General features: G+C 47.1%; 1 protein-coding gene across 1 annotated transcript in view; it reads right to left on the bottom strand.

Moving 5' to 3' along the window:
• ADRA1D (adrenoceptor alpha 1D) overlaps nucleotides 1-25499 on the bottom strand; it is a 30826-nt gene that overhangs the window by 2060 nt on the left and 3267 nt on the right. The gene's annotated exons all lie outside the window — the stretch shown is intronic.

Genomic DNA, 25499 nt, shown 5'->3' with positions numbered 1-25499 from the left:
GAGTCTGAGAAGGGATCTATTGGCTTTGCCAGGTACTTAAGTAAGTAGTCCCCAGCATGAAAAGGGGGTAAGAACCCCCGGATCAAATGTGTTTGTTTTTTTTTTTTATTAAATCATAGCTGTGTACATTAATGCGATCATGGAGCACCATACACTGGTTTGACACATTTTCATCACACTGGTTAACATAGCCTTCCTGGCATTTTCTTAGTTATTGTGTTAAGACAATATCTAAGAATATTTATTGTTATTTTTTATAAATATTATAAATTATAATAATTATTGTCTTAAGACAATAACTAAGAATATTTATATTCTACATTTACTAAGTTTCACATATACCCTTGTAAGATGCACCGCAGGTGTAATCCCACCAATCACCCTCCCTCCGCCCATTCTCCCCTTCCCTCTCCCCGCTCTCCCCCTTCCCCCTATTCTTAGGTTATAACTGGGTTATAGTTTTCATGTGAAAGCCATAAATTAGCTTCATAGTAGGGCTGAGTACATTGGATACTTTTTCTCCCATTCTTGAGATACTTTACTAAGAAGAATATGTTCCAGCTCCATCCATGTAAACATGAAAGAGGTAAAGACTCCATCTTTCTTTAAGGCTGCATAATATTCCATGGTGTACATATACCACAATTTATTAATCCATTCGTGGATCAATGGGCACTTGGGCTTTTTCCATGACTTAGCAATTATGAATTGGGCTGCAATAAACATTCTAGTACAAATATCTTTGTTATAACATAATTTTTGGTCTTCTGGGTATATACCTAGTAGAGGAATTATAGGATTAAATGGCAGATCTATTTTTAGATCTCTAAGTGTTCTCCAAACATCTTTCCGAAAGGAATGTATTAATTTGCATTCCCACCAGCAGTGTAGAAGTGTTCCCTTTTCTCCACATCCACGCCAACATGTCTGGTCTTGGGATTTTGTGATATGGGCTAATCTTACTGGAGTTAGATGATATCTCAAAGTAGTTTTGATTTGCATTTCTCTGATGATTAAAGATGATGAGCATTTTTTCATATGTCTGTAGGCCATGCGCCTGTCTTCTTCAGAGAAGTTTCTCTTCAAGTCCCTTGCCCAGCCTGTGATGGGATCACTTGTTCTTTTCTTGCTAATATGTTTGAGTTCTCTGTGGATTCTGGTTATTAAACCTTTATTGGAGACATAACCTGCAAATATCTTCTCCCATTCTGAGGGCTGTGTGCTTGCTTTACTTACTGTGTTCTTGGCTGTGCAGAAGCTTTTTAGTTTGATCAGGTCCCAGTAGTGTATTTTTGAAGCTGCTTCAATCGCCTGGGGGCTACTCCTCATAAAATACTTGCCCAGACCGATTTCTTCAAAGGTTTTCCCTGAACTCTCTCCTAGTATTATTATAGTTTCATGTCTTAAGTTTAAATTTTTAATCCAGTGAGAGTCTATCTTAGTTAATGGTGAAAGGTGTGGGTCCACTTTCAGTCTTCTACAGGTTGCCAGCCAGTTCACCCAGCACCATTTGTTAAATAGGGATTCTTTTCCCCAGTGAATGTTTTTAACTGGCTGTCAAAGATCAAATAACGGTAAGTAGCTAGATTCATCTCTTGGTTCTCTATTCTGTTCCAGACATCTACTTCTCTGTTTTTGTGCCAGTACCATGCTGTTTTGTTCACTATCGATTTATAGTATAGTCTGAGGTCTGGTAGAGTGATTCCTCCTGCTTTGTTTTTATTTCTGAGTAATGTCTTGGCTATTCGAGGTTTTTTCTGATTCCATATAAAAGGAAGTATTATTTTTTCAAGATCTTTAAAGTATGACAGTGGAGCTTTAATAGGGATTGTGTTAAAATTGTATATTGCTTTGGGTAGTATGGACATTTTAAAAATGTTGGTTCTTCCCAGCCTTCTTTTTTCCATTTGTTAACATTTTCAGCTATTTCTTTTCTTAGAGTTTCATAGTTCTCTTTATAGAGATCTTTCACGTCCTTTGTTTGATAAACTCCCAAATATTTCATTTTCTTTGGCACTACTGTAAATGGAATAGAGTCCTGAACTGTTTTTTCAGCTTGACACTTGTTGGTATATATAAAGGCTACCTATTTATGAATGGTGATTTTGTAACCTGAGACGCTGCTGTATTCCTTGATCACTTCTAAGAGTTTTGTAGTAAAATCCCTGGTGTTTTCCAGATATACAATCATATCATCTGCAATGAGTAAAAGTTTGATCTCTTCTGATCTTATATGGATACACTTGATCGCCTTTTCTTCCCTAATCGCAGTGGCTAAAACTTCCATTACAATGTTAAAGAGCAGTGGAGACAATGGGCAGCCTTGTCTGGTTCTGATCTGATTGGAAATGATTTCAATTTAACTCCATTCAATAGGATATTGGCTGTGGGTTTGCTGTAGATGGCCTCTATCACTTTAAGAAATGTCCTTTCTATACCAATTTTCTTAAGTGTTCTGATCATGAAGGGATGCTGGATATTATCAAAAGCTTTTTCTGCATCAATTGAGAGAATCATATGGTCTTTGTTTTTTAATTTGTTTATGTGTTGAATTATACTTATATAATTATGTAGTTATAGATTTACATATATTGAACCAGCCTTGAGATCCTGGGATAAAACCGACTTGGTCATGATGTATAATTTGTTTGATGTATTGCTGGATTCTGTTTGTTAGGATCTTGTTGAATATTTTTGCATCTATATTCATTAGTGGTATTGGTCTATAATTTTCTTTTCTTGTTGGGTCTTTTCCTGGTTTGGGGATCAGGGTGATGTTTGCTTCATAGAATGTGTTGGGTAGTTTTCCTTCTTTTTCTACATTTTGGAACAGGTTGAGTAACATGAGTACTAGTTCCTCTTTAAAGGTTTGGTAGAATTCTGACGTGAAGCCATCTGGTCCCGGGCTTTTCTTTTTAGGGAGATTTTGTATAGTTGATGCCATTTCAGAACTTGATATTGGCCTGTTCAACTTTTCCACTTGATTCTGGTTAAGTTTTGGAAGGTGACGTGCCTCCAAGTATTGGTCAATTTCCTTCAGATTTTCATATTTCTGAGAATAAAATTTCTTGTAATATTCATTAAGAATTTTTTGAATTTCTGGGGAGTCTGTTGTCATTTCTTCTTTGTTGTTTCTGATTAATGAGATTAGAGATTTTACTCTTTTTTTCCTAGTTAGGTTAGCCAAAGGTTTATCTATTTAATTGACCTTTTCAAAAACCCAACTTTTTGATTTATTGATCTGTTGCATAATTCTTTTGTTTTCAATTTCATTTAATTCTGCTCTAATTTTGGTTATTTCTTTTCTTCTACTGGGTTTTGGGTTGGAATGTTCTTCCTTTACCTGTTGCTTGAGATTTCCCGTTAAGTTGTTAACTTCTTCTCTTTCTGTTCTCTTGAGGAAGGCTTGCAGTGCTATAAATTTCCCTCTTAGAACTGCCTTTGTGGTATCCCAGAGGTTCTGATAATTTGTGTCTGCATTGTTGTTTTGTTCCAAAAATTTGGCAATTTCCTTCTTAATCTCATCTCTGCCCCAGCTATCATTCAGCATAAGGTCATTTAACTTCCATGTTTTTGTATGAGTATGCAGATTTCTGTTGTTACTGAGTTCAACTTTTATTCCATGGTGGCCCGAGAAAATGCATGGAATAATTTCTATTCCTTTAAATTTACTGAGGTTAGACTTGTGACCTAAGATGTGATCGATTTTGCAGTATGTTCCCTGGGCTGATGAGAAGTATGTGTATTCAGTTTTGTTGGGGTGAAATGTTCTGTAGGTGTCAGCTAAATCCAAATGTTGGATGGTTAGGTTTAAATCTAAAATTTCTTTGCTCAGCTTCTTAATGGAGGATCTATCCAACACTGCCAAAGGAGTATTGAAATCTCCGACTATTATGGAGCTGGAGGAAATCAAGTTCCTCATGTCTGTTATAGTTTCTCTTATAAACTGAGGTGCATTCTGGTTTGGTGCATAAATATTAAGAATTGAAATCTCATCATATTGAGTATTACCCTTAACAAATATGAAGTGCCCATTCTTATCATTCCTTACTTTTGTTGGTTTAAAGCCTATTGTATCTGCAAATAAAATCGCAACACCTGCTTTTTTCTGATTACCATTTGCCTGAAATATGGACGACTATCCTTTCACCCTGAGTCTGTATTTATCTTTTAAGGTAAGATGTGACTCTTGTATGCAGCAAATATCTGGCCTGAGTTTTTGTATCCAGTCAGCTAACCTGTGCCTCTTTAGAGGACAGTTTAAGTCATTCACATTAATGGAGAATATTGATAAGTCTCGTAAAATTTTGGGTATCGAGTTTTTTGAAAGTCCAGTGGACATTTTTAATCCTTTCGCCACTGTGGAAGTTGGAGTTTGATCAAAAGTTTCTGATTGCGTTTACTTTCAGGGTAGAGGATTGGGCTGTTCATTATGGAGGATAGGTCTGAGAATATCTTGAAGAGCTGGTTTGGTTATGGCAAATTTCTTCAAGATATGAATGTCATTAAAGTATTTAATTTCTCCATCATCAATGAAACTCAGTTTAGCTGGATACAGGATCCGGAGTTGAAAGTTATTTTGCTTTAGGAGATTAAAAGTCGATGACCACCCTGTTCTGGCTTGAAAAGTTTCAGCAGAGAGATCTGCAGTTATTCTAATATTCTTCCCTTTGTAGGTAATGTATTTCTTACGTCTGGTTGCTTTCAGAATTTTCTCCTTCATATTAACTATAGTGAATTTAATTATGATATGCCTGGGGCATGTCTTATTTGGATTGAGTCGTGCTGGGCTTCTGAAACTGTCTGCTATGTGAATTTCAGAATTTCTTGGCATGTCTGGAAAATTCTCTTTCATAATTTCATGGAGAAGGGCCTCTGTGACTTGCAAGGCCACTTCACCACTTTCAGGGATTCCAATGAGGCGGAGATTAGCCTTCTTCAAATTATCCCAGAGGTCTTTGAGAGAATGATCCATTTTGCTCTCCATTTCTCCTCCTCTTTGAGAGTTTGGGAGCATTCAAAGGCTTTGTATTCAATGTGAGAAATCCTTTCTTCTGCTTGCTCCACTCTATTACTGAGGAGCAATAGAGTAATATTGCTGTACTACTGTATTTTCAGATCTTTGAGGGCTGCAAATTCTTGCTGCAGTGCATCAAAATCTTTTGTGGTTTTGTCTTTAAATTCGTTAAATTCTTGAGACAACTTTTGAATTTCTCCTCGAATTTCTAATTCCAACATTTGAATTGCTCCTCGAATTTCTAATTCCAAATTTTCCTCCATTTTATTAATCTTGTTTGCAATGCAAGTTCTGAATTCGATTTCTGATAGCTGTTTATGAATGGGATCTTCAGTTACATCTGCCATATCTTTCCTTGCGGGGTGGGTGGGGTTGATCTATTCTGGTTATTCATGTTACCAGAGTTTTTCTGCTGATTCTGACCCATGATTATTTTACACCATTTGATTTTTCCCCTGGAGATTTGTCAAGGATCCGTATAGTGCTACAGCTTAAGAAACTGGGGATCTGTTTGGTGTGGTGGGGCTAAGTGGTTCTGTCTTGTTTTCATCTTGTCTCTATCTGACCCTAGTGAAACAGTTACTCTGGATTGAAGTCTCAGCTGTGGAGAAATACCAGCAATTAAATCACCCCACCCCCAACAGGCAACAATTGGAAAAGGAAAATCAAAGCTTCCTACAACCACACACCCAGGGCACCATTTGAATATTCCTCGGGCGATTGGCTCAGTTCAAAAGGTTCAAATCAATTGTCTCAGTCAGCACCTGTCCCAGGTGGGAGAGTTTAAAAGGTCTCTGCCAACTGGATCACAGGGGTCTGGTGACAACTCAGATATGACTTGCTCTGGTGCTCCGTGAAGTCAGGAGGACCCACCCAGCAAATAGATTAGTCTGGGAAGGTTTATGCCTCCTTCCCCACCTTGCACCTCTGTCACACCCAATCACTGATAGCCCCGCAGGGGTGTGACCCAGTTGCTTCCAGTGAGCAGATACTCCAGGGGTTTGCACCTCCCTGAATTGCAAGGAAATCTATACCTGCTCAGCCAGGCCACTATCCAGCCTCTATGCCTCTATCCAGCAGGGGGAGGTGAGGCCTGACAACCTCGGGTGCTTGATGGAGGCTGGGGGATGTTCACTCGGTTTCAGCCTCTTCCCTGATTGATGTTACTGACAGAACAGAACAATTTTGCGGGAATTTGTTTCTGTCCCTGCTAAATTCCCCTGCAGAAGAGAAGCTGTTTTGAGTTCCCAGAACCTGCACCTCAGGCCCTGTCTTTGCTCCTGCAGGTTTGTATTCGGTTAGCTGTCAGTTCTAGCCTCCTGCTTTCCTTTGTTCATAGGCTGACGATCCCCTGAGGGCCGGGTGCATCTTAGGCTTAGTAAAGCGGTCCTGTGGGTCAGCCCTGCCCTGGGAATTTCATGGCTCTGTCACTGTGCTCCACCCAGGCTGGTACTGCCTCAGGCAAACCCTTTACTCATGGTACCTGTGTTTCAGTCTCAGATCTGTTCTGTGCTGGTTGCCACCTGAAAAGATGCCCGGCCTCCTCTGGTTGCCCATGGAGACAGGGGGTGTGGCTTCGGAATATCCGGGAGTAAGCCCTATTGTTGCAAAAGACGGCTGCTGTTCTGTGCCTTGGTGCACCACTGCTCCAGTGGTATAGTTCTCTCTCAGCTGACCATCCTCTTCTCACTCCTGTGCTGCAGAATCAGCACTGACCAGCTGCACTGTAGGCCCTGTCCACACCCCTAGAGAAATTACCCAAGAATCTGGACTCCTGGAGGACAGGCCTCCAGACCTCAGAGTGAGAATGGAGGGGAGTGCTGGGAGCTCAGAATTGCAGGTAGAGAATATATACAGTTTAATCTAGTTTTATGCCTGGCAGGAGAACGCCATGGCACCCTAGTAGGGGAGGTAACTCCAGTTTTTAGAGGGTCTCTCCTGTGGAGTGTAGTGGGAGGACCTTTGAACTCTGCTTATTTGTTTGTGGGGCACTCCGAGCCTTTCTCATGGGGGAGGGGACTCCCGTCTGCTTGGTGATGGATTTTGTACCTTTTGTTTGTATCCTTGGGGTCGCAGCTCGCCTCAGCAGGGTTGATGTGCGTTCTTCAACCTTCTTTCTTGGTGCAGCTCTAATTCACCAGGTTCCTTGCTAAATTTCTGTCCTTTAACTCTTCTTCTGGATGGGAGCCTCTGTGGAAAGCTGGCTTCAGTCAGCCATCTTGTCTTTGTTCCCCCCAATTCCCCATCCCCTGGGATCAAATGTTAACTGAGGTTTTTCTTATACCAGGCCTGTGCTGGGCTCATTTCATTCATAAGGCGGTGTGAAACATGCTTCTTTGTCCATAGGCAGCAAGTGAATAAAATGTCATCGAAACGTAGGTTGGGTGATGGTGGTGCTCAGTATAGGGGGTTTTCCACTTAGGACACTGCTACTTTTCAGCTTTACAGCGGTGGGGAAGTAATATGCATTCATAGAAACTGTATTTTGCCCATACAACCATTCTGTTTTTGACTTTCAGTATAGTGTTCAATAAATTACATGAGTTATTCAGGACTTTATTATAAAAGAGGCTTTGTGTTAGATGATTTAGCTCAACTGCAGGCTAATGTGTTGTGAACACATTGAAGGTAGGCTCGCCTAAGCTGTGATTTACAGCAGGGTAGGTGTATTAAATGCATTTTCCATTTATGGTATTTTCAGTTTACCATGGGTTTGTCAGGATGTAAGCCCACTGTAAGTCAGGGAACGTGTGTATGTGTGCAAAGGGTGGGGGGCTTGCCTTAGAGACAGCTTAGGGGTCTCAGAGGATGTGCATGTGCATCACTCACCTTCCTTCACTCAGAGACAGTTTCTGGGGCTAAGCAACATTGTGGAGTAAGAGGGTCACACAGCATCACATAGCACTGGCTGCTCAAACCTCACTCGTGTGGCTCTGAGACAGTCATTTGGCCATCTCCAAGTCTTAGTTTCCTTTTATTATTATTATTATTATTATTTTTTTATGTGGCTGGCACCTTAGTTGCTTGAGCCACAGGCGCTGAGCCTGGGATTGGGACGTTAGAGTCAGTCAACAGAGCTAATGGGGAAGGGAAAGGCTTGAGGAGGAAGTCCATATTGGGTTTGGAACAGAAGGGCTTGCTCAGGGAGGGAGTTGATGAGCCTGGAGAAAGGAGGGTTCCTGTGGAGAGGACAAGTTGGTCTTGGTCGCCCCTTCCTTTTTCATTCATCTCACTGTGGGGCTCTTGGGCAGGATAAGCAGAGACTGAAACCTCAGGGGAGGGGCTCGTGGAAGGAGAGAGAGAAGAGAAGTAACAGCTAAAAAGCTTGGAGTTTTTAGTTACAGAAAAGGATTTTGTCTTCCTTTTTCTTGCTGGTATATGTTGTCCACTGACGAAGGACTTTCTTTCCCCCAAAGTCCCTTTCCTTTTTTTCTTTTAAGACAGAGTCTCACTTTGTCTCCTTGGGTAGAGTGCTGTGACGTCATAGCTCACAGCAACCTCAAACCCTTGGGCTCAAGTGATTCTCTTGCCTCAGCCTCCCGAGTAGCGGGGACTACAGATGCTCGACACAGCACCCGGCTACTTTTAGTAGAGACAAAGGTCTTGCTATTGCTCAGGCTAGTCTCGAAGTCTTTTTAATTTTTTTATTGTTAAATCATAGCTGTGTACATTAGTGCAATCAAGGGGTACAATGTGCGGGTTTCATATACAATCTGAAATATTCTCATCAAACTGTTCAATGTAGCCTTCATGGCATTTTCTTAGTTACTGAATGTAGACATTTGTATTCTGCTTTTAGTAAGTTTTGCCTGTATTAGTTTCCTTTTAATATGACTTTTCTGGGAAGGATTTCATGAAGATTCATAAATTTAGGGCCCAAGACTTATTTGGCTCTTACTAAATGCTAGTGTGTTTCTTTATGCCTTCTCTTCACTGCTATGGCTTTTGAGAGGGGAAACCTCACCCGGGGAAGGGATCTAGTGGCTAGAAAAAGCAGTTGAGAGCTAGTGGGTTTGGGGGGTGTTGGAGCATCAGTCAGGGAGTGTTGAGATGATTTTCCCTGGGAGAGGGGTTGGGCAGTTCCTAGAATGTGGGGGCCCCTAGGGCTGACTTCAGCTTCCAGGAAGGTGGCCCTCAAGACCAGCATCCCTGAATGGCTGCAAAGTAAGAAAGGGTGCTGAAAATAGCTTCTGACTCAGGCTACAATTCTTTTATATTTAGCCCAGGATGACAAATCAGTGGACTATGCTTTCCAGTGGTGAGCCTGAAGGCGGCCAAAGGGCATTGTTTTATCAGCATGGATTTTATCTGGACTGGTGGGCAACATGATATTGGAGTATGGCTTGGATCTTGTTACAAACATTAATATTCTAATCTATGCTCAACCAACCTGTGCGGAGGTCTGCTGTGAGCTGGGAGTTGCTAACATGTCAAGGAGCAGGAATGCAAACTCAGCCTTTCTGCCCCAAGATTTTCCCAGTGTATCCTGCTGAAGTTTTTATCTTACCCTGGGTTCCCCCAGAAGCAGACTCTGAGACAAGGGTTGAAATGCAAGTTGTTAATTTGGAAGGCGAATGAAACACCCAGAGTTGAGTGGGAGGAAGAGACAGGAAGACAGGAAGAGAAGGAAGCCAGTAAAAGATGTGTTAGCAGGTTAGTAAACACTGTGGACAGTGAGGCTTCATCCCACTGGGAACTCTGGGTGGCTATGATGAACACAAACCTTAGAATTGTCCCACCAGTGGGGTGTTTATGCACCCATTTCCATCAGTCATTGGGATACTTCCTCTGGGTATTAATTTTTCAGACTTCCTGCCTGCTACAGGGGTGGACAAGGATTTTGGTGGGCAGAGAAAGTCCCTGGGCAAAGAAATGCAGGGAGGTGCTGGAGTAGAAGTTAGCCCCTGTGTACTTAAGGTCTGGGGGAGGAGGGTGGGACACCGATGGCATCTACCACGACTTTGTTTTATTTGCTCTCTGCCCACAGTGTTCAGACATGTTGCCTAGGAATATAAACATCTGTGCCTTGGGCTCCAGCCTCCACAGGCAGCAGCTCCCAAGAGACTTCTCCTGTCTTCCACTCACAGATGGCAGGTCAGAGTGTCACACCCACCTCTGTGAAGAGGGCTCCAGTCTACCGCCTACACCTCCCTGCACCTGCCTCACCCTCCCAGCTCCCCCGCCTCAGCATTCTCTCAGCTGCCCACAGCCTCCTGCAGGGGTCTCTGGGAGTTAGAAGGACAACTGGACATTTCCCCCCTCCTTGTGTGCCATGAGTGTGAAATGGGGAACTTCCCCAGGACCCCTGAGGGTGGGCACTTGGCTCATGGCACCGTGCCTGAGATGCTGCCCTGGTGTGGGGGCATCCATGGACAAACTGTTCTCAACTGCTATCAGCTTTCTTTTCCTCCTCGTCTCTCTGAGTTATGGTTACTGCGTTGACCAGCTGCCTTGCCTGTCTTGCCGCCACATCCCTCACCAGCTGGCAGCACGAGCCCTTGCCAGTCACCTATCCCAGCTACAGGGAGGCCGGGTGCTGGGGGCTAAGGTTACTTTCTCGGGTACCTGGGTATCCTCCTTCTCTGCACCAGAGGTCCCTCTCCTGCTTCCCACACTGCCCACAATCTTGCTAGCAGGTGTTAAGCCCAGCTGTGCAGTTTTCCTTAAAAAGGCCCTTATGGTAGGCTCTGTGCGGGCCCCCACCTCTCCATCCAGGCACCCAGCATCACGTTGCCCCTGCTCTCTTGCGGTTCCAGCATCTCTTGGCAGTCTTCTGTCTTCACATGCAATAGCCAACGGGCTGCACTGACCTCTTGCTGTGCTCTGGGCACCCTTCCCCGTCTGGGCCCTGGGCCTTGGCACATAGAATGACCCTCTTCTATAGCTGGTAGTGCCAGGTCACGACGTGACACCTCCTCCAGGAAGCTTCTCTTATACGGCCTCCCAGCCTAGTAGGTTTATTTTACCCCCTCCCCCACCCACGCTCACTTCTCAGAGCCAAGAATGCTGTAGGGAACTGTCAATTTCCTGACTATTTCACCTTTAAATGCTGAGCTCCTGCCGTGTGTGGTACACAGCAGGTGCATGATACACTCTTGGACTCTTCTCTTTGTATCATACCTGGAATCTCACCCGTCACCAGCTCCTTGGCTCCCTAGCCCCCTTGGCTTTGCACTACCTCCTTGGTCCATTGTGCTTTCCTTGCTCCTGACCCTGAGGTCCTGAAGCCTGTTCTCCACATGGCAGCTGGCAGGATCCTTTTAAAACAAAAGCCCAAAAAGCATTTCTGCACTAAAAACCCATCACCCACTGCTGACTGCGACTTCCTGTTGTCACCCTCTTCCTCATCTGTACTTTGACCTTCTGCCTGCTCCTTGGATTCCTCCTGTCATCACTCTTCTGAGTTTGCATCCTCCTCTGCTCAGCTGAGACTCCTACTCCCCTGCACCCTGACCATTCTTTCCTCCGCCCCACCTCCTTGTCCTTCTGGATGTAGGGTGGACTCATCCAGCTGATTCTGACTCTAGTCTGGGACTTCAGCCCTCTGTCTCCTGTCTCCAGCCATCTCAGCTATCCTCCCCTGCCAGTGCTCTTCCTTTTCCTGCACCAGCCCTCTGAACCCTCAGCCCTCTCTCCCAGTCTTGCAGCCTGCGTTCTTCCTCACTAGAGCAGTTAGTCTCACCTCCTGTTTCCCAGAGAAAGCAGAGGCCACCGAAGCTGGGCATTCACCCAAACCTTCCTTACCTTTCTTCCTCGTTGGCAAGAAAGGGGTCTCTTTTCCCACCCAAGGTTAGCATCCTTACTCATGTTATGGAGCCCTGATCCATAAGTCGCCCGCAAGCCTGCCTTGGCCACAGCTGCCACCTATCTGCTGGCTTGCTGGTTGTGACTACCCCTCCGGCCCACACCTGCTATCTCCTCTTTCCCACCTGCACTTCACTCTTCATGCCACTGTCCTCTCACCTCTGCTGGCCCCCAACCTGCAGACACCACCTTCATCCTTCTGCATGCCTCTCGTGTCACTCTGGCTTTGAGGATGCCCATCTCTTGGTTTTTCCACTCCTTGTCAGTTTCCTTTCCTGTCCCTTCCTGTGTCCTCGCTGTTAAGTGTAGGAGGGCTTTCTTTATTCTTGCTGTTCCCTCCCTTTGCATTCTCCCAGGTTCATGGTGTTAACTACTGACATTACAGCTCAGACCTCTCTCCTTAGTTCAAGACTCATAGGTCCAGCTGCTGCCTGGACATCTTTACTTGTCTTCTACTGGACCTCACACCTAGTCTGGCCTCATGAAGCTTGGCTTTCATTGGGGGAAGACAGGCAATACATAGGGTAAGCAAGACAACTGTGAAGGTATTACAGAGTAGAACATGCTAAAGAGAAAAGCAGAGAGAGAGAGAAAGAGAGAGAGAGAGATATGGTGGTTGGAGGTGGTGGTATAAATTGTGAATAAGTAGCCATAAAAGGCCTGCCGAGAATGTGACATTCGAGTGAAGAGCTGAATGAAGGGACTGGATGAGGCATGTGGACGTACTGGGGGAAGAGCATTCCAGGCTGCAGGAACAGCAAGTGCAAAGACCCTGAGGTGGCCCTTGTGTGTTTGTAGAATGCTGATGAGGCCAGTGTGAGGCAAATGAAGTGACTAAGGGGAGAGAGGAAGGAGGTGAGGTCAGAACTCAACCTCTCTGCCATGTACCCTCCCATCCTGTCCAGGACACCATCATCTCTTGCCTCAATGAATCCAGCAGCCTCCTCACCCATGTCTCACTTGCACTTCTGTCCCCTGATCTTTTTTCAACATGGCATCCAGAATGACTTAAAAAGAAATTGGTCACATCACTTCTGTGCTCAAACAGCTCCAACAGCCCCTCTGCCCCTCATAGTAAGGGCCTGTAACCTACACAGCCCCATGTGTCCCCTCAGATTGCTCCTCTCCTCTATTGCCCCCTCCCCTGTGTTCCAGCCACACCTGTTGCTTGTTGGACGTGCTACACACACACCCATCTTGTACTTTCCACTAGCTACATGCTCATGCCATTACCTTTTTGGTGAGGCCACTCTGATTTCATATTTAAAATTATGATGTCCCTCATCCTGTGCTCCTTGCTCAGCTGTCTCTACTGTGTTACATTACCTTCTACTGTCACGTTGGAGTCACAATTCATTTTGTCTGTCATCTGTCTCCCTGCAGTAGGTGTCCCTGGAGCAGAACTGGTGTCTGTTTGGCTTGGTGTTGCACTCCCACTGCCTGGGATTCATAGCACACTGAGCACACAGTAGGCGCTCAATGCCTGCGGAAGTTTGCTGAATGAGTCCCTCCTCTCTGTCCTACACATCCACCTACACTAGCACCATGCTCAGTGCTAGTCTGACATCCTGTCTAGTAGACCCTCCTTTCACTGTGCTCCCAAAGCCTCGGCTTGGTCCATCATGTCATCTGCCTGTCATCTTAGATGGCAGCAGCAGCCCCTGATGTCCTCCCAGCCTCTATCTGTCCTCTCCATGCCCTACATAGCTGCTGGGAGGCTTTTCCTAAAACACTGGCTCCTCTTCTTTCCCCTCTGAAGGTTGTCAGTGGCTTGTAGTGGCCCCAAGGAATCAGCCCAAACTTCCCTGTGCTGCACACAAGGAAATACAATGTTTCTAGAGCTGCCCTGTTGTCTTCAGCCTTCCTCTAAAATCAGACACATCAAGCCCCTCACAGGCCCTCCTACCTGGGGTGGGCTCCTCCTGCCCTTCTGCCTGAGCCTCCGCCTCCTTCCCCCAGGTTAAGTGTCCCCAACCTAGCCTGGCTTAGGTGTCCTTCCACACGCACCTGTACATCAACAAAATTTGCCATTGCTCTATCTACTATTTTTATCTCGGCCTCTTGCACAAGTGCCTGACTCAGATGCTCTATAATACTGTATATGTTGAATGAATAAATGGCATTTGGAGAAGTGGCCATTGAAGGAAAGGGGAGCTGATGCTTTCTGAGTGTGCAGTGCCTTCCAGATGCTGGCTGGGACCTTTATGTGCTTCCCACTGAGCTTCCTGGAGTCCAGCTCTGCAGGATTCTAGCTACCCTAGAGGGCCAGTGGTCCCTGAGAGTCAGCATGTGCACCTGCGTTGGTCTAGCCCTGAAGCTCCTCGTCTCTTCTTGATGTCACTTAAAAATAGAGACAGAACTTCCCCTGGTCTTCCAGGGGCCCCAGGTACAGTCGTCACAGACACTTGCTTTGTTCTTCCTGGCAGCTGCCCGTGAGCAGTGTATCCATCCCCTCTAGGGCTTTCTGCAAGGCTGGTCTACTAGGATAGTCTTCCACCTCTCTACATGTCCCTGGAACTCAGCCCAGCAACACCTCCTCCAAGAGGGTTTCTGTGGCTGCCTTGCTCTGAGAAGGTCTAGAGTGGTGGCTACTGGAGTGTGTGTGCCTCTTCATTCTGCTTACACCAGGCCATGGGACTTGTTGGCCTTCCCCGTGGCCGCGGGGTACCCTGTGGGGCCTGCCACGTCAGGTTCAGCTCCATGTCCATCCAAATTACTCTGAGGGGCTGGGCTGTCACCTGATCTCTGGAGAGAGTGTCAAGCAGACCCCAAACTCCTGGGAGGAGCTCTGGAGAGCTGTGTTACCAACTCCTCTGTGTCTTTGCTCAAAAGGTATCATTGAGGCTTGATACCAGATGCTGGTGGTAAAACTGCTAAAACTGCTGTGTTGACTGCTAAAAGCTGCCTTTTTCTCTGGCTAACTGTCCTTGGCCCATGGGAGCTACTTCAAATGGGGCAATGGCACTTGTTCCCCAAGGGGGCAGTCTGCAGCCAATGACAGACTGAAGTGGGGACAGAATGGGCCAGCCCCCTACCTCAGCACAGCTGCTTCTGTGCTGCCCTTCTGGTCTGGGGATCCCTGTGGGGTTAGGCTGAGGCCAGCCCAGCTAAGCCCACATCTTCTGCCCATTCCCGCTTCCCTTCCTTCTTCCTGGGTGTCTCCCGGGAACCCTCCTTCAGTCAATTCCTTGTAGGAGGAACCCTCTTCTCAATTCTGTTTCCAAAGAACCTGACCCAAGACACGCTTTGTCAGTGCCTGAACATGTACTCCTGCCCCTTCGCTCAATCCCAAGCTTTGGAGCCAGGATTAACCCTGAGTTGCCACCATGACTCTGCCCAGAGCTGGGAAAGGCAGGGCGTTAGTGTGCACATTTGTGCCCATTTCCCCATTCACCAGGCAGCTTGGAGTGGGTGGGGGCGAGGGTGGCTGCATTCACCTGCCTCTGAGCAGAGACAGCCAGGACACAAGTACGAGACAACTGTAAACCCAACAACTCCTGCCACTTAACTCCTAGTCCTGTTCTCCTACATGGTGAGTCTCCATCCAATTGCTCCAACTTGCCTTCTGTACTCCCAGGGGTGCCTGTGTCAGGAGTTTAACCTAATGTCCAGCGGGCCAGGCCTCTGCTGGTAGGAAGAGGCAGGGCATCTCCTGGGTCTGTAAGAAACCTGCTCGCTGCCTGTTGGGTGGGCTGGGCCTGTCTGGGCCCTTGTCGTTGGGGAGACAGGCTGGGATTGTTTGCAGCCTGGATTATCACAAGCCACAGTCCTTTCCCAACAGAACAGGGAGGGCCCAAGGGGAGTTGCTGAGATGCTGGCTGGGGCAGGATGGGGCATGGCTAGAGCCCAGCCTTGCTAAGGACAGACTGTGTGATTAATAGTGCTCTTTTGGCATCACCAGAAGGGAACTTGTTCTTGGCAGACCATCAGAATTTACAGCCAGCCTTGCTCATAACTTGTAGTTGACTATGAAATATCAGGTTGCACCCCAGCCTCCCCCATTTTCCTACCCCTCTCCCACTAGTGACTGTCCACCCCCAGTAAGCCATTCCTTATGGTCAGAAAATGAGTTAAAAATATCTCCTCCTTCCAGATATTCAGGGCTCTTTTCACCTGCAGGGCTAGGCAGGAAGGAATCCCCAGCCTCAGTGCCTCATCCTCTCTCCCACTTCTCTTAGCTGCTCACTCAATTTCTCCCACCCTGGAACTTAGCGGCACCTTCCCCAGGAGAGGCCAGGCCTTCTGCTCCCTGCAGGCCTCTTTGCTGTATTCTAAAGGGTCAGACAAGTCTCTTTATTTTTTTATTTTTATTTTTTTTTTGAGACAGAATCTTGCTATGTCACCCTCGGTAGAGTACCATGGTGTCACAGCTCACAGCAACCTCAAACTCCTGGGCTTAAGTGATTCTCCTGCCTCAGCCTCCCAAGCAGCTGAGACCACAGGCACCTGCCACAACGCCTGGCTATTTTCTTATTGCAGTTGTTGTTGTTATTGTTTAGCTGGCCTGGGCTGGGCTCGAACCCACCAGCCTCGGTGTATACGGCTGGCGCTGTAACCACTGTGCTACCAGTGCCGAGCCAGACAAGTCTCTTTAATAAGCACACTGGGCTGAGGCACGAAAACCTGTGGGGGAATGAGCCATGCATCCATCTGAAGAAAGGGAATTCCAGGCAGAGGATGGAAGGGCATGTGCAAAGGCCCTGAGGTAGCAGGGCATCTGCCAAATTAGGAAAGCTGGAGCAGAAGGTGGGGGAAGGTAAGAGATAAGGACACTTTCAGATGGAGACAATTGTGGGAGACTGTCAAGAAGAGGTGAATTGAAGAGGGTCCAGATCTCTGATGGCTTGTGAAGACATGGAGGGGTGAACTGAGAGCACTGTGGGGTCAACTATGCAAAGCCAAGTCTCTCAAATTTCCTGCACTGCCAATTTTCCATGGTAAGAAGTAATGGTTAGGGCCCTCCCACCTGAGATAGGCCAGGAATAGGTCAGAAGTCCTCCTGTGCCCCGTTTGCCTGGGACCTTTGAGCACTCCTGGTCTGGCCCTGGGCACCCCTCTGTAGCTGCAGGGGTAGGTGAAGGGAGAGGCAGCTTTTATAGCTACAGAGGCTGCCTGGTGGCACCCATGTTGGGGAGATGAGTTCTAGACTTGGGTGTCTTCTTACCTCCTCTAGGCCTATGCTGGGCCCAACTATGTATCTTCAGCTCTGTCTTCCTACTCTTCTCCCTTCTCTCTTTCCCCATCTTTCCTCTATTTTCCCTTTCTTTCTTTTCTTTGTTGTCATTTCCTAACTCAACTGTTTCCTTGGAATGGCCACACCCCAAGCTCTGAGTGATCAAGGCTCAGTGGTCCTTGTGCTCAGCCAGACTGGACCCTGATCCAAGCCTGAGCCTTTTGTCTCTGAGGCCACCCTGACAAATGGTTCACAGGTCTCAGCAGAGTAGCACTTACACTGGGGATAGAAGGTCCCCAGGCAGTGGCCCCTCTGTCCAGGAGACCCAGCACTGAGATGCCTGGACATTGCCCACCAGGCCCCATACCAGCTCTCCAGGGCCCCAATTTCCTGGGTGACCACCCGCAGAGTAAGGGAAGTCACACCCTCCAGCATGTACAGGGTGCACAATTGGGCAGGGCTCAGGTGGGGCCAGAGACGGGCTTGGGAACTCAGAGGCTTCCTTTTAAGGGATGGACTCAAGGATTCTAGGGATCTGCCAGGGTCTGTGAGAGGATCAGGCCAAGTAGGAAGGGGTCATGGCAATGCTCAGGACCCCCCTCAAGGCCAGCATCTAAAGGCATAAAGGAACATGGAACTGAGGCTAGGGGATGTATGTAAGGCCTGAAGGGCTTGGTGTGACTTAAAGCTGAAAACATGGCTGATGACTAATCCTTAACCCTGTCCCCACCTGATGATCTCTGACCCAGGCAAGAAGTGACAAGGACTCTGGAGCCAAACTGCCTGGGTTCTAATTTCAGAACTGACAGGTATGAACTGGGGGCTTTGGTCATGTTACTCAACCTCTCTGTGCCTCAGTTTTCTTGTCTGTAAAGTGGAGTTGCTAATAGCATCTACCTCAAGGACTGTCAGGAGGAGAAATGATTTGAATAGTGCCTGGCACATAGAATATATGTGTTTGTAAAAAAAAAAAAGAATATATGTGTTTGTGGATTAATTAATTAGTTAATTAAGATGGAAGAGTGGAGATGGCAAAACTGAAATAGACTGAAGGGATGTTTGAGAGTTTGGAGTGACTGGCCAGGAGGGTGAGGAAAGAAGTGGGGCTGCTGCCCAGGTGCCTGGTTTGGATCTCAGGTGACACATAGAGATGCCTTGTGCTGAGACACAGGGCAGATGGGGGGAGTGACAGGCTCAAAGGGAGAAGCAGAAGTCCTTTGAGAGAGTTAGAGCTGATGAACACCCCACAGGACTTTGAGGGAGACCCTGGGGGCTGTCCTGAGCCGGAGACCTGACTATGGAAAGTGTGGTTTTTGTTTAGCAAAAGTGCTCAGGTAGGCGTTGGTTTGCACTAGCTTGTTAAATTTTCAATTCTCTTTGGAATATTTACACCATGGAAAGGGGCAGATGGCTACACATTAGGCCCTGTCTCAGAGCCAACTGTTAAACATTTCCCAGGAGGAATGGCCTGGTCCAGGATTTGGGACTCACAGAAGTAGGTGGAGGTGAGATGAGGAAGTGGCAGATTGTTCAGGATAGCTGGCTAGGGAAAAGGAGGGATGTAGTCAACTGGAGGACAAGGTGAGGGGCTGGAGGGGAAGTCTTGGTCAAGATTGAGGTCAGTGGTCAGGTATAATGGGAGCTAATCAGGGAGAACAGCAGTAGAAGGACTTAGGTGACTGGGAGAGACAGACAAAGGTGGGCACATGGACCAGGGCACAGTCCCAGGAGGAGGGGCAGAGGGGGAAGACTATATATAGTCTCTATAGTCTCGAAGCCAGAGTGTCATCATAGGTCAGCCTCAGCACAATGGAGTCACACTAGTGGCCAGGGTAGGGATGAGAGGTGGAAAGATAGCTTGTGACCCCAATATCCAAGTTTTTAATGAGTGGGGAAGAGCAATAAATAATTTATCAAATGGTTGAGAAAACCTATCAGCAGGAGCCAGGCAGCAGACAAGACCCTCAGAGAAGGAGGGATCTGTGTTCAAGACCAGAGGCCCGCCCCATCAGTGTCGTGTTTTTCTTATATAAAAAATAAAATGTATTTCCTAGCTCTGTCCACTGAATCAGTGACCAACTTAGTATCAGTGAACAGTCGAGAAATGAGACAGTGGTCTTTGTATTATCATTTTCCATTCAAAGACACCACTGTTCGTTAGAGGAATGGCTAATTTCAGTTTTAAGGCAGAAAAAATACAAGCTGGGCCCAAAATAGCTCATCAGACCAGAAAGCAAAGAAGAGCTCAAGATTCTCTGGGTCATGCTGAAGGTCTCAGGAGCCAACTTGAAGGGGTGCCCACTGGCCAAGCCCCAGTGATGTCTATAATGTGTTGGAACAGCAGGGATTTCTAAAAACAATGACATAATCATGACACTAAAACAACTTCAGTGGTCACGTCTGCAAAGAACACTAGAGAACTGATGTTTCCTCTAATAAATAAAGAGGAACACCAAGCATCTCTCCTGTTTTTCCTGCACAGACCATTTTGACCATATAGTTAGTGGTGAGTTCATTTTAAAATGCTAGGGAATAAATGCAGAAAGAATGATATAAAATTAGAATATCATTACTTTAAGTCCCAGGAATACAAGGGGTGCAGGTACCATCAATGGCTGAAAGGCTAATGAGCCTCTTTAAAATGGACAGGTCAGTCTTGACACCACCAAAGACAAGAATTCTTGCCAGAGTGAAGCTGAATCTGATCAAACTAGCTTACAGGAAGTATGGGGAATAGAGGACATGTTAAATGGCCCCATGGAGATGCAGCCTACAGACCATGGGACACACCTTGGGACAAACAATCTGGTTTCTTCACTAAATAAACTGGAAAAAAAAAGATGGAGGACTTATCAATTAAAGAAACCTAGCAGGCAAATTGACCACACACAGTGTGTGGCCCTCTTTTGAATCTTTCTTCTAACAAACAAACTAAACATATATCAGGCAATAGATAACATTTGAACACTAAGTAGATATTTGATGATATTAAATAATTATTTTTTATGCGTTATAATATATTGTGGTTATTTGTTTATTTGGAGACAGGGTCTCACTCTGTTGCCCAGGTTGGAGTATGGTGGTGTCATCTTAGCTTACTGCAACCTCATACTCCCGGGCTTAAGAGATCCTCCTGCCTCAGCCTCCATAGTAGCTGGGACTATAGGTGGACCACCATGCATGGCTAATTTCTCAGTTTTTTGTAGAGACAGGGTCTTGTATGTTGCTCAGGCTGTTCTCAAACTCTCGGCCTTAAACAATTTTGGCTACCCAGAGGTTACAGGTGTGAGCCATCCTGCCTGGCTGGATTGTGATTATTTCTTAAAAAGTTTGTCTAAAAAAATACATTTAAGAATTTATAGATTAAGTGATAGGATGACTGGGATGTTCTTCAAAATAATCTGCAGTGGTGGGAAAGTGGGTGGGAGTTCAGATGGACCAAAATTAGCCTTGGGCTGAATGAAGCTGGGTCACATGTACAAGGGGGTTCATTATATTATTCTCTCTACTTATATATGTGTTTGAAACTTCCCATGCTGACAGAAAAACTCTAGCTCATTGCTTATTCATAACATTCAATCAATAAAAGTCAGCTGTTCTGTTCAAAAATTTTTTTAGGTCACATAAATGAGGGATCACCCCTAACCCATCACTAGTAAGGATGGTTGGTTTTAAATAAAGAGCTATTATTCTACATCAGGGAAGCCAGTCTCAGAAGGACAAAGGCTGCGTGACTCCCCTTACATAAGGTCTCTAAGATGGTTAAATTCATAGAACCAACGAGAGGAACTGTGGTTGCCAGGGGCTGGAGGGAGGGTGAATGGGGAGCTGCTAATCAATGGGCATAAAGTTTCAGTTTGGCAAGATGACTAAATCTGAGAGATCTGCCGTATAAGACCGTGGCTATACGTAACAAAATTGTATTTATGCTTAAAAATTGGCAAAGAGGGTAGATCATCTCATGGTAAGTGCTTTTACCACAGCAAAATAAAATTAAGAAAAATAAAAAAATAGAGGTCTATGCTTTGCCACCCAGACCCTTGGCATGGCAGCATGTGAAGAGGCCATGGGTTCTGTGGCTTCCTTCCACTGCACAGATTCACTGAGCACACACTATGTGCCAGGAGCCACAGGAGACGAAGACCAGCCTCTTCTTCAGGTGTTGGGGTCAGGGGACAGCGATATCATTACTGAGGACCTCTGACAAAGCACCCCTCGCCCTGTCCCCTTGTCTCTGCAGACCACTGCACAACGCCAGGGAGCTTTCAGCACTTGGCCAACTCTCAAGACACATACGTCGAATCCACTCTCTGCACAAAGTGTGCCACCAAAGTGTGCCTTCGATCCTGGACACCAATTCCTCAGCATGGCTCACAGCCTCCCTCCTGTCTTCTCTCTTGCCATCACTAAGGCATTACATAGAGACAGTTTTATAAAGTGCATAAACCTTAAGCATACAGCTTGATGACTTTGCACAGCATGCAGCCATGTAATTACTGTCCAGGTCCCCATACAGCATGCTCTCAGCCATTCAGAAGTTTTCCTAGCACTCCCTTCCACTGAGTAACCCATCCCCCAAGGGTAACCACTATCTGACTTTTATCATCATTGATTAGTTTCTTGTTTCTGAATTCAATATACACAGAATCATGTAATATGTGCACTTTAAAGATCTGGCTTATTTGCTCAGTATAATGTCCGTGAAATTCATCCACATTGTATCAGTAGCTCATTATTTCTCCTGGGGGTACAACAGTCCAGGGTATGAATACACAGTTTATCTATTTCCTGCTGATGGCATCTGACGTCATCTCTCCCCCTCCTCCCATAGACTACACATTCCAGGTTTTCCAAACTACAGGGTATCCCTCCCATACTGCTGCTCTCTGTGCCCACACATGCACAGCTCCCTCTGCCCTCCCACTCATGCTACAAATCTGAATATTGACAATGACAGTGCACTGGGATAAAAGTGCATGCAGAATAATTCAGGAGCACATGGGACACCTAAGTCCAGGGGTGTCAGGAAGGCATATCCTATCACAGAGCACAGACCCTCAGAGAGGGGCCCAAGTGTGGCTGCAGTAGGGTGCTGGGACACTGGCTGGGCTGTCCTGGTCTTTTGATATTGGAGCCTCTGGGCAGCTTGTATGCCTTGAGGTGCATTTGGAAGGGGCCCTGTACCCTCAGTATTTGGGGCTGCTTTGTGTATAGTGTCCAGAGACTCATACAATGGCCAGTGATGTTTGGTGACCCACTCAACGAGACAGCTGGGAGTGCAAGCCTGGGTCTGTCTATGTTTGTGGTCACCTGGATGCCAAGACCCCAGGAGGTAGGGATGTATTTTTTTTGTGTGTATATGTGTGTTCATGTGTGCACTCGCATGCATAAATCTCCTCTGGGCATGGCTGGGGCACTTGCCAAAACAGGGCGAAGCCAAACACGGTGAGGTGCAGCCACCATGAAAACACCCAGGAGAGGCATGGCCTTTGGAGGCACCAGGAGAGGAAGATAACTCCTCTGCAGGTGGGTCCTTGCCTGGGGCAGGGTTTCCTCAGTTCCTCCTGTCCCCCTTTTACCTGCAGAGAGGATGACCTGTATTTCTCCACCCAACAACTGGTCCAGACCTCTAGGGGTGGGAGACTTGCACCAAGCATTTTGGGGCAGATGCTATAATCAGGCACATTTCCAGCTGGCCCACCCCTCCCAGTGATGCAGGCCCACCTGGGCTATGTCCCCTTTCTCGGGGTCCTTCAGGGCAGTGCAAAGCAGCAGACTCTCTCAGCGTTCTGATAGAGACACTCTGAAAGTCTGGGCTCCTCTGGGCATGAGGCTGAAGGTTCCCTGTGAGATGGGCCCATTTTCGGTTTCCTGTGAGGTTCTGTGGCACCCAGCCCTGCATCAGCTCACTGGAGTGAGGGGTCTATACCCATCATGTGGGGCTTCCCAGAGCCCCTCCTCCATAGGCTCCAAGGCTTGGTGTCCCTACACTCTACCATCCAAACTGGAACACCTGTGAGATGGAAAGGGGCATGCTACTAGCAAATGCCAGTCAACAGGTACAGACTGTACTGTCTTGGGTCACTCTGTACAGAGCAGAAGGCTTAGCTGGGTGTCAGCATGGAATATAGGCAGGAGGGTGCCCTCTCCCCAGGGTGAGGGGCACTTCTCGGGTCCACACACTACTCTCTGGCACCCCAGTGCAGCCTAGGGGCCCACAGGGACCGGTGCTGCCTTTCCAGCCTTGCTGCTCAGAATCCCAGTGTCAGGCACATGAGACCTGAGGTCCTCTGGATCCTCTGCCTGCCCCAGGGTACCATATGCCCTGCAGTTACTCATCTCAGGGAAAGAGGGGCAGGTGGAGGTGTGGGGGATGATCCTAGCCCCTCTCTGTGACCCTTAGGATTTTAGATGCTGGTTCCTGTGTCCCTGTCTTTCCCAGTTACTCGAGACCCTAGAAGGCCCCATGGCTCAGGACATCTGTTCTGTGGTGCTGTTCTCTTGCCTAAGCCACAGCTGTCCTGCTTTATAGATGGCAGTCTGTGGCCACTGTGCCAACATCCTTCTGGAACTCCAGGCCCTCCCCAAAGGCTCTGATGTCCCTTGGGCTGTCTGGGCTGCTCGGCAGCTCCCATCTCTGCTTTGGCTCTGTGCATCGAAGTGTGGGTGAGGGGATCCCAGATCTGCTTGACAGTTCCCAGGATGTGGCCCTACCGGGAGCCTTCACTGCCAGGGCCTGTGTTGGCCTTGTCCTTGATTTTTCTCAGTCCCTCCATTTCTGGTGCTCCTCACACCTGCTGTGGTGCCTGGGACCTGGGAGGAGGAAGGTGCCACTCAAGCAGCCGTCCCTCTCCTGGCTGCCATATCCTCTGCCTCCTTTGATTCTTCCAAAGTGGGTGCTCCCCAAGGCTCTTTCCCAGATCCTCTCTTCTCTTCTCCTGCTGTCCTCTTTCTGGGAGGCTGCACCCCATGCTCCTGCAACTGCCTCCATCCTCAGCGCTGTATCCAAGTTCCCAATGTCCCCTACCCCCCAGCACACCTGGCATCCCCATATCAAGATCTGCCTGCTCCCTGGGGCTCATAATGCCCTCAAAAAGTTGCTGTACTTCTCAGAATGCCCCTCTTCCTTCAAAAGCACCTCCTCCCACCCCTGGACCTGGGTCCTGTGCTGGGGGTGTCAGGACCTCCTGGCCCCTTCTCAATCTTGCACAGCCTCCAGGCCCCTCTTGCTTCAAGTGGGTTGTGCTCTCCCTTTCTGCTGCCCCCGCCCTCTAAGCCATACTGAGGCAGATTGGAATATTCTGTTTCCTTGTTTCCTTACTTGGCCTCTGTTGTGTTTTCTTGTCATTGCCAGCTTCCGCTTAATTCAGCTGCACCAGCTCCACCAGCATCCCTGCCCTCTCCTCTCGTGCTCTCAGAGGGGTGTCCTGGGAGGCTAAGGCAGCACAGACCAGTAGGAAAGAGCATATAAGGCCTCCCGCCCCTATTCCTCACGTCCTGTGTGGGGAGTAGCAGAAATACAGGGACTGAGAAAGACTTGTGTGTGTGCCAGCAAAGGCCATGGACATTTAGGGATGACTTCCTGGAAGAGGGAGACATGTGATCTAAACCTCAAAAAAAGCAGTAGCTTTTTCAGTGTTGACAGAACAGTGAAAAGTTACAAACCCCCGATGCTGAGCAGAAGACTTGATCCACACACCATGATTCCACACACCATGGAATAGTCTCAAATGTATTGTTATGAAAATGGCCCAGTAGAGATAAACCTAGCTTCATCTTCACACTGAGTGAAATAGCACCCTGAAGGATCATGTGTGTGTGTATGCGTGCACGCACTTACGTAAATTCTAAAGACACACAAAACAATATGATGTATTGTTATGGATACAGATGTGTGTAGTTAAGAGTATAAACATGCACGGGAGTGATAAACACCAGATTTCCCTCTGGGGAGGCAGAGAGAGCGAGAGAAAGGGACGGGGGCAAAGAAGGGAGTTGTGGCTGTGTTCCATTTCTTTGGGGAAAAAAAAGAGAAAGAAATCTAAGGCAAATATGGGAAAATGTTAACATCGGGTCAGTATGGGTGATTCCAGGTACATGGGTGCTTGTTTTATTTTCTCCTAAGTTTCAAAGGAAGTTAAAGCAAAAAAGGAAAAAAAAAAAGCGTAGGTGGCATTCTCTGCACAGATGGAGCTTTCCCTAAGGGGTTGGTGTGGACTCAGAGCAGGGGGACAAGGAGGACACTCAGGTGCAGGGCACAGCTGGGCAAGGCAGGTCAGTGGCTTGGGGCCTTGAAATCCTTGGGTGCAATGAGTGTCTGGGGGATGAGCCCCAACATCCATCTTCCTGCTAACCCTCCTCCCAGTGCATTGTTTACAGTCCTTTTTCACTCCCTCCCTACTGCTGCCCTGGGCTGATTTTCAAGTGGGTGATTTATTCGTTCCTTCCCCTGTACTGAGTGAGCATCTACTATACAGGAAGAGCTTCCAGGGCTCCTACCATGTA

This window comes from Nycticebus coucang, chromosome 21, assembly GCF_027406575.1.
Source record: "Nycticebus coucang isolate mNycCou1 chromosome 21, mNycCou1.pri, whole genome shotgun sequence".
In the NCBI taxonomy this organism is placed as follows: Eukaryota; Metazoa; Chordata; class Mammalia; order Primates; family Lorisidae; genus Nycticebus; species Nycticebus coucang.
This window is presented reverse-complemented; position numbering and strand designations above follow the sequence as displayed.